Here is a 6,628-nt window from a genome sequence, read left to right as displayed (position 1 = left end):
AGAGGACTTCTAGGACGGTCAAGGTTTGAGTACTCCACGTCTGCACGACGAGGACGTTTGGGCGGTGCGCGGGCAACAGTCAAGTCTTGACGGAGCACGTTGTATGTCGTGATGCAAACATCAAATGTGTTAACATAGGTGCACCAGTCAAGTATGTCGTCGCCCTCGACCATGGATGTTCTCTCTTCGACATCCATGCCCATGGCGTCCCCGTTGTCAATTGCCTTTGCCTTTGCCTTCCCTTTTGTGTTATTTTTAATCCTGGATGTGCCATTACCGTTTTTGCCACCTGTACGCCTGTGGGCATTGCGCCGTCGTTCTCGTTCGTCTTCGACATCATCCGGGGTGATGGGCACACCGACTTTGGACCATCCATCGTAGATGAGAACTTTAAGTCCTGGGGCATGAGCAGCAAGCTCGTCTACCCATTGAGGTGCGAGTGCAGGGGGAGTGACAATGAGAGTAGTCTATTCGATGTTTATGTCAATAGGTCTTCCAAATGGCACATGGGTACGATACCTTGATCTCCTTCACTTCAAGGTTAGCTTCGGCGTCCCACCGTTTGTTAGTTGGATTGCGTTCAGGTGCGGGGTTCATCAGAATGAGAGAAATACATTCAATCGTCTTCCCAAGCCCTGCACTTTGTTAATATAATGCGGGTGAGATCGGTAGGAAAGCGAGGTACCTGGCTCTTCCGCAAGTATTCCCCCTAGTGCAGCAGCGTCTTCTGTAATAGAAGGGCTTACGGCGCCGGTAAGCGTATTGAAGAAGTGCTCTTGACTCCCGAGGGAGATCTTCTCCCAAAATGGAGGCATGACAAACCGGGGCTGGTGAGGAGTGTACGGAACGACACCGTGTTCCTGAGTCATCGTCTTTCCTTCCCGTAGGAGCATCCAATGGACACTACGCCGTTGGAAGGGCAAGAGCGTTGGCAACAAGCCCTCAGGCTGGAGGGACTCGTATGTCACGCCTTGTGAAAGAGGGGGTGCTGGTCGAAGAATGCCATAGAAGAATGGGATGCTTGCATCCTCTCTTTGATCATGTCCACTGCCGAATAGCGGCTGGTCTACTGATGGTATGGTAAAAAGGGCAATCAAGCGCCTCTGCAATCCTTCAAGTTCGGAAAGGCGCTTCTGGGAAATTTTCTTCGTGTCAAATGGTTCATACAATCTGGGCACAATGATGGACACGTTGAACTGAGCGAATAGCCGGAAAGGTAACTCCTCTGTATGGTCCCAGCCACCTTCAGGAAGGGTGATCACCTGAACGTTGGTCTCGATTTTCGCACGACCTAATGACTGGTAGGTGAAGAGTGCCTTGAGAAGATCCTCATGCACGGAGGCATATTGCATGTCGTTGTCTCCGAGTTCCTCTTCGGATAGGCCGTCTGGCCATGCAACTCGAGGAAGGAGGAAGAACCACCGCTCACTTTTTTCCTTGATTTCCTCGGGATAAGGGTTCATGGGGTATTGCGGCTCCCCCGAAAGGGCTAACAAGCGCGTTTTGTAGTCTTGAACCCAGAACCTGCCAAGGTCAAATGTTTGAGGTTGGGAACGGTCAGGGCAGAGCGTGCTAAATAGAGATAGGAGATCTTGTTCTTCCTTGAGCCAGCCGAGTTTCTTCGCTGCTCGGTCAGGCACGTAAGAGTCGTTGTCTCCTTGGGGTGATTTGGTGTAACGCATTTCGAAAGAGTATTTGAAGGCTGGAAGAAACTGGCTTTCAGGATCAACATTTGGTTCCTCGTAACGACCCTCTTCCCATATGGAAGGATAGATCTGCTTGTAAGCTGGGTCTTGCCAGTCGTCTTCGCATCCGTTAGAGTCATTCGAGGACGATTCTGACTGATTGTCAGCATCTATTCCATCGCCATCTTCGACAACCTTCCGTCTCTTGCCCTTTGCAGGAGATGCGGAAGCAGAGCGTCGTCGTTTGTTCCCCACGTGTTGTTCTACTTCATCATCATCAGCTCCCGGCACGTCTTCATCGACATGTACATTATAGTCTCCTTCGTCGACTGTCTCTTCCTCGAGAGGTTTTAAGAGACCAATTAGCGCGTTCAAGTTGATTGCAGAGCGAAAGTTGTCAAAATATGGTGATCTGAGCTGCGAATCCCAGAAGTACGAATACTTGTGACGCGCAGACTCTGTATATTTTCCGCTGATAGCACGGATATCCTTCATTTCTGTCAGAAAAATAGCTGCATACGCGAGTCCGCAGAGGATGATGGTGGTTAAAATGATGGCGCGACGTTGCGCGTGATTCAAGTTAATGAGAAACGCGGCCTCACGTGATTGAAGGAAATTTAACTGGCATCTCCCACACTCAGCTCGCACCCAGAGTTATTAGTGAGTAGGCCGCGTCATTAGTAACTGCACATACCAGCCCGATCTAAGTACGACTCAGTCTCAGACACCGAATTTATCTACTCTCGATGTGCAACTTCTTTCATGAAAGCCCTCGAAATTATCTCCACTGATCGTTCGCGATTTGAACGGGGTGGATCCTAGGATTCGGGTCGCACTTTATTGATATGCCTTGAGGCTTCGTTAATGCCACCCACTCAGGTTTGTAATTGTCCACCAGAAGATATCTGTTACGCCTGGAGATTGATGACCAATTGTCCATGCACAACGGCGATGGACAAAAATGCTCAGCGCAGATCCAGGCATGGGCGCATCGTAACCACCATGAGGCATTAGATTGTAAGCGTCCCTTTGTGCTTTTTATAACATCTCGCTTTCAACCCACATCCCCAGACCGTCCCACATCAGAGCTATTGACGAACCATCCACCATATATTGCGAAGCAAGGCTACTTGAGATGTCTGCCACCTCGGAATCTGACAAGACTGTCTTGCAGTATATTATCACCCACGTCTTTTGTCCCATCAAATTACCACAGGAAGACGATTATACTCCTGAAAACGATCGCTTCCTCCTTGATGCCGTGCTAGGCTCCGCTCGCAAATTCGTGAGCCCTTTGCCTGGCAACGATCAGGAGCAGTGGGGTCCTTTGTTAAAGATGCTGGAGAGTCTTGCCGTCACAATATCTTCTCCTTCCCTGACCGAAGACATCGAGTCGCAAATTAAATCCATGCAAGCAGGAGGTATGCACATAGTGTTGACGGCAAAATTGACACACATCTCAAGATTTCTCTGTAGATATTCTTGCATATCTGATCCGAGCACAAAATGCTGCTGTTGTGCTTCGTAAGCTCGACACGAAAACAATATTTGAATCCTTCGAAGTTTCTCCACCGTCGTCTGTCGTCATGGCGGCAAGGGGGAAGCTGCTGTGTTCGTATCCAGGACCCGCAATCGCCGTACCAAACTCAGTCGTAGATAACCCTACGTTTACCTCCGAGTTAGCGAACTTTCTCTCGCACATGAACTACGATGAGTTAGATCCGGCGACAATGACCACCGAAGGACATTCCACACTCCTCCGAGGAGAGACCGCCCACCCCCGTTATGTCACCCAGCTTCTCACGGAGATCCTTCGCGCCTTTGGCGAGCCGGCTGACATTCCTCGCATTCAAAAACGTCTAGGCGATGATGCCTTACAGTCTAACGCCACCCTCCCTTGGCGAAGATCATCCCTCTGGCTTGTCAGTAGGGTTGCATTGCAGACATCTCTCGAGCGCACCAGCCTTGGACGAAACAGTTACAAGGCTTTCATGGCTTCGCTCATGACGGACCTTGTGTCCAAAGCGCTTGAGATGGATATGTCGAGCGATCTGCTCTACTTCATGTCCACCAAAATCAGTCGCCGCTTGATTAAGCTTCAGGCTGAAGACGAATTCTCAGCCGTCATGATGCACAAAGCTACTGAAGATATCAAAGACCGACTAGAGCTGCGCTGGAAGAATGTTCAGGCGGCTCAGGCGGATTCCCCTCATTGGGATGCCTCAGAGATGGATATAACCGGAGATACCAAACTCTCTTTGACCGAAAGTAAGGAGTATATCGCCGGTGTCTTACATTCTACCCATGTCCAACCCAACGTGCCAGACTTTCAACCTCATCATCACCAGCGGGGCACTATCGACGACTTCCTTGGTCCTGACGCCAGCTTCTTCGCGAGCGCGTACGTCGAGGACCCCTTTGTAGCGCTCTCTGATTTCGAATGTGCCATCGAGCGGCACATTGATGGCTGGGTTGATGGTGTCATGAACCTTGATGCTGCTCGCATTGATGCCGCTTGCTTGACCATTCAAGCACGTGCTACAAGTTATTCCACCAGAGCGCAACCTTCCTATTCCGGAAATCCTGAGAACATATCCATCATGCTGCTCACGCTATTCGAACTCTGGGTCGCGCTTGACAAGCTGGCTGTTAAATCAATTCCTCTCCTCAAGGAGTACTCTCCGGAGGTCCCAGTTGTCATTTTCAATCGCCTTCTCCTTCAAAAGGGTGTCGCTTTAGAGCGACTCAGACTTCTTCAACAATATGTTGCCCTTCGCACCCGCCATGCTCACTCGGGCTTCTCTGTCTTCTCGGATGGCGCGGACGAGAACACCTTCGCAGTCCGTTATTATTACCAATCTGAGGAGCTGCAGTCATGCAAGCGCCGCATCGAACACGATGCAGACGCTAAGCGGACAGAGCGAACTGCAGATCTTCGCAACAAAAGCAACAAGTACCAGCATCTCACAAATGAATATGTTCTCACTACGTGTGACACCTTTACGAACTGGCAGGGTTGGACACGACACGACAGATATTGCCGTCGGTGCGAGAAATTGCAGGAGAGGGATAGGCTTTCTGTTGAAACTCATAAATGGCCACTCCCCGAGCACGTCAATGATGCAGCGGTGGTGGTATTCGAACTCAGTGCTCCGGTTGCTTTCAAGATGTGGCGATCTTTCACCTTCCATTTTCTTCATGACATATGCACCCCAACTACACAACCGAATCAAAGTGCGACGCAGCACACGCTACTTGCGTGTCATGAACCGCTCGTATGCTATCACGTAGAGCATCCTGGTCAACGTATCACGTTGGCCTCCGCGACAAAGGCCTCCTCGAACTCTCGCAAGTCCCTCCCATGCACTGAAAGCGAGATCTTCATCCAAAATGAGCTGTGTTTCCGCCTTTACGATACGACCAAAGGTGTTTGGGCCTCCGGTCCTTTTCGAAACACTGACCTATTCGATATTTGCACGTACGTGTTGCCGGAAGGTCCGTATCATGGGCTGCAATATTATCTGTCGGGTACCCAGCACACCCCCAACGAGGTCTTAGCCAACCAGGCTACATGCCATGCCGAGTTGACGCTTCACGAATTCATCGCTTTTGGGAGCCTCCGTAGCGGCACCCTTCTGCAGTGGATCAACATTCTTCGTGAATTGCGAGCACGCACGCTCACGTTTCGCGATCCTGCGGTCCACTTGCTGCTGCTCCAGGCTAGTTGTGAAGTGGGAGAGCTTTCGGCCGACGGGTCTAGGGTATGGCACGATGAACTGAAAGTCTCCGATTTTGGGCGCGCCCTGATCGATGAGCTCCAAAGCTTAAAAGTAAGCGTGGAAGCTAATTGGCTGGAGGGCACAACGATGGCAACGATCTCCGCCTTGGCGTCCCGCCTTCTCTCATCAGCAGAAGATTTCAGCGTCATTCAGCGCTCGTACGAGTTGCTGCGAGCTGTCCGAAACACAACTTTCAAATGGGTGCAAGAACTATCCAAAGCTCTGCAAGCTGCTCCAGATGAAGAGTCTAGTCGTGAATGCCAAGCCCGTGTTCGCGACATGGCAGCAATTTGTCGCAGCACCTACGATGTTGGCCCAGATAATATCACAGAACTTCTCCAATCGCCACATGACTTGGGGATCTTGGCGTACTGCTCTGTTACAGTGAGGGATAACGTCCCTCTAGATCTACGTGCTCTCCCGCCAATTCCAAGGTTACTTCTTGAACGCAACCGTCGGTTGTCGCACTTTCTTGAGACCTATTTCCGATACCATGTCGAAGACGACCAAGAAGGCCTTGATCAGGCTATGGAACATATCTGGCATGCATACCGGCGCCACACGCGCTGGACAGTGCTTGAATCTCCAAACTCTCGGTGGCTTAGGTGTGAAACAGCGCCTTCTAACGACCCATCCCGCCAAACCGTTCACCTTGATATGTTGACGGCTCGCCTATTGGTTGATGGCAAGCCATTAACCAGGCTGCCAGATTCCTTTGTACAACATCCTAGTTACACCGTACTCTTCGGTCATGTGAGTCTTCCAGCCTTGTAGTCAGCCAACTGTCTAATGACTCTGAGTAGCAAGTGCTTGATGTTTTCCCCACAAGCATTTGCAACGCAGAATTTGCTTCTAAGGCTTTTATACACGGCTTTCAAGTGAGTTGGTACAGTTCAAGGACAACATCCAAAACTTAGGTGTTCTTGGCAGATATTTTTCGGCATGCGCAACGGGGATGTTGTCATTCAGTCAAAACAGAAGAATGGGGACCTCCTCGAGCTAATCCCTGGAGAAAAGCTTAAGCTAGACATCCCCGCATTACTGGTCAAAGATCACGTGCATTGGCTCAACAAAAGCACTGGTGCGATCGAATTTCGTCCGATGGAGACAATGTGGCACTCGTCCGACAAGAACTGGGTGTTGCAATTCACGGAAGGCGGACAC

Source organism: Suillus paluster, assembly GCF_016628075.1.
Source record: "Suillus paluster strain FC165 chromosome Unknown EDB91scaffold_230, whole genome shotgun sequence".
NCBI classification, from domain to species: domain Eukaryota; kingdom Fungi; phylum Basidiomycota; class Agaricomycetes; order Boletales; family Suillaceae; genus Suillus; species Suillus paluster.
This window is presented reverse-complemented; position numbering follows the sequence as displayed.